Genomic DNA, 2,721 nt, shown 5'->3' on the forward strand with positions numbered 1-2,721 from the left:
AGGTTTTATAGGTGGGTGAATCACTTCACAATCCTATATGACTAAATTTCCAATTTGACCCGTTTATTCAATTCAAGGTCATAAACCATAAGTCACTAGGTTTATCTCATGCAAATGCGAAATGATATATGGATCAAGCATGCAAAGTGATTTAACCAATTTAATATAAAAAACACTCGAATAATTTATTATTAAGAAGTGTGCATAAGATAATTCCTTTATTGTTTTATTAATTTGATGGTGGAACTTTAGTTTACAATTGCCATAAGTACAATAAATGTTACAATAATCATAATTCCTATCTAATGAGCAGCTTCAAGTCTTGATCCCTTCGCCTTGAACCATGTTTCCTTGATTAGTCTTCATATTTCTTCGCTTTGGATGTTTGGAAAGTAGGGATCTAAGTAAACAAAACCTATATTTTGATTTATTTAGAATTTTCCACTTTACTTAACTCAACCTAAATTGATTTTAGGTAAGTATAACGAAGTGGTAAAGGGTTTGGAGTATTTAAAAATACATAATCTGTTATTTAAGAAAAATAGAATTTTATTTTGGGGAAATAGAATTTTATAAGAGAAAACCAATTTTCCTTAAAAAAAAAAACTGTTGAGAAAATTACATCTCGTTGAACTTTAAATTTGGTACCATGACCTCCCGAACTCGGATTTGAGCGTTTAATACTTTTTTGGAAAGATATACGATTTTTATTTAACGTGTTAAAAAATGGATTCAAAATAAAAAGTAAATAATTTATAAATAATTTTTCTTTAAAGCTGCTCCTTTTTGAGACCTTGAAGTCAAATTAAATTATAAATTAATTGTTGGAAAACAAAATCACGTTTTTATTTTTAAAATGGACTTTAGAAACTTTTTAGAGTCGTGTGTATAAAAATATCAGATTTTAAAGTTTATTTAATATTTTTAATAAAATACAACTTATTTATTTGAAACTGTCATTTTCAAGAAACTGTCTTCCTAGATTTCTGTTTTTGAAAATATTCTATAAAATTGAATAAAAATCGTGTGGAGGTGAGAGAGGTCAATTTAGAAAGCTTAGTATTTTGTCTTTCTATGATATTCTTTGAGATTTTCGAACATAATAATTTAACCTGGTCGAAATTCACCAAATAAGAAATCGGAACCTGAAAAAGACAGTTTTTCTAGTCTGAAGTTTAGGATTTATTGTGATTTTTCTAAAACTTATTTTTGAAAAATTCCAAATGTCGTGGTCTTATAAATACTTCAAGTTTCTGTAAAAAAATTATTTTGTGAATTTTGAAAAGTGACGATATTTTATATAATTATCAACCAAATTGACAAAAAAATGGAAAATGAGGGAATTGGCTAGTACTATAGTTCCACCATCTTTCTCTTGAATTTTCTTATGCACCTTCTCACTTTAACTTCATTTTGAGAAAAATATTTTTTTTTTGGTGATCAACATACATAAATAAAAACACACTTCACGTACACTCACTCTCGAATCTCGCCCGTGGTCGGTCAAATTCTAGTTGGTTTCCAAATTAGGTAACCGGCACGTATAGTGCCCTAACAGGTTATAGAGCACACATAAGAAAAGAGTTAGTAATGTATGAAAAAATAATTGGAATTCAGAAAAATAAAAGGAACAAGAATATTACCTTTGGCTCTGACTAGCAATGTTTGAGAGATTAATCCAAATGATCAATTGAAATTAAAAAAAAAGTGACTGCAAAGTGAATTGTCCAAGAAAATTAAATAACTTCTTTTTTTGATTTTCTGAATATTGATATTAATTAAACTAAAAACTTATTTTTTTTTTGATTTTTCTGATTTCACTTTAACTAAAACTATTTTTTGACTTGAATAAACTATATTTTTTCCTTTTTTACTGATTTTTTTAGAGAAAGTGAGTGAATGACAGCCTTTTTTTTTAGAGAGAGAGTAGAATGATGGGGGGTTGGGCCTCTCCTAAGTGAGAGAAAAGATGATGGTATTTATAGGGGTGGAATGGACTAAGTTGCAAATAAACAATAGTTGAAGGTTATACGAAATAAAAATAGATAAGTAGGAGGATTTTGTGAATAAATAAGCAAATTTGAGTAATCATGACTTGATTGACCCATAACTGCTTTTGTTTTATTTGCCAAACTGATAAGTTATACTGTCCTTGAGCTCAAACGGGCTGAACAAGGTACGCGTCTTAGAGAAAAATAAATGTTGGAAATTCTCATTGGGAAACACAAAGGAAAAAAGGGTGAGTGAAAATTCAAGAGTCCCACATTGGAAAAACTCTTCATATTCCTCTTGTTTATTAATTGGGGAATGAGTGTAACTCTTGTTTAAGAAAGTGTGAGAATGGTATGGGTGGACACATCACACACGCGCGCGCGCGCGCCGGGCGCGGGCCTTGGGCCTTGGGCCTTGGGCCTTGGGCCTTGGTACTTGGTACTTGGTACTTGGTACTTGGGAATGCGGTTCGCGGGCGTGGGGTGGGTTTTGTGGGTCAACCCTGTTCTTTTTGGTAACTGGACCGGTTTGCGCAAGTCACTGTTACGGGAATCTGTATTGATTACGTAACCGTTGGATTAAATGCCATTAATTACGTCCGTTACTATGATCAATGTTTTTGACCGTTTTCTGGCTGTTGCAACATTCATTCCCTCAGCCGTTTTTGTCTGTTGCAATGCTTTCCTTCTAATTATTTAAATCAGAGTTTCAGTTCCCTTCACACAGAAA

At 31.6% G+C, this 2,721-nt stretch overlaps 1 long non-coding RNA gene across 1 annotated transcript; it reads right to left on the bottom strand.

The window, feature by feature from the left end:
* Nucleotides 1–205: 205 nt before the first annotated feature.
* LOC130466043 (uncharacterized) lies at nucleotides 206–1,916 on the bottom strand. The gene is made up of 2 exons (XR_008926064.1): nucleotides 1,644–1,916; nucleotides 206–1,551 (listed from the first exon to the last, which is right to left on the bottom strand). It is a non-coding gene; the product is annotated as an uncharacterized lncRNA (long non-coding RNA).
* Nucleotides 1,917–2,721: the final 805 nt, after the last annotated feature.

The sequence above is a fragment of the Spinacia oleracea genome, chromosome 1 (genome assembly GCF_020520425.1).
Source record: "Spinacia oleracea cultivar Varoflay chromosome 1, BTI_SOV_V1, whole genome shotgun sequence".
In the NCBI taxonomy this organism is placed as follows: domain Eukaryota; kingdom Viridiplantae; phylum Streptophyta; class Magnoliopsida; order Caryophyllales; family Amaranthaceae; genus Spinacia; species Spinacia oleracea.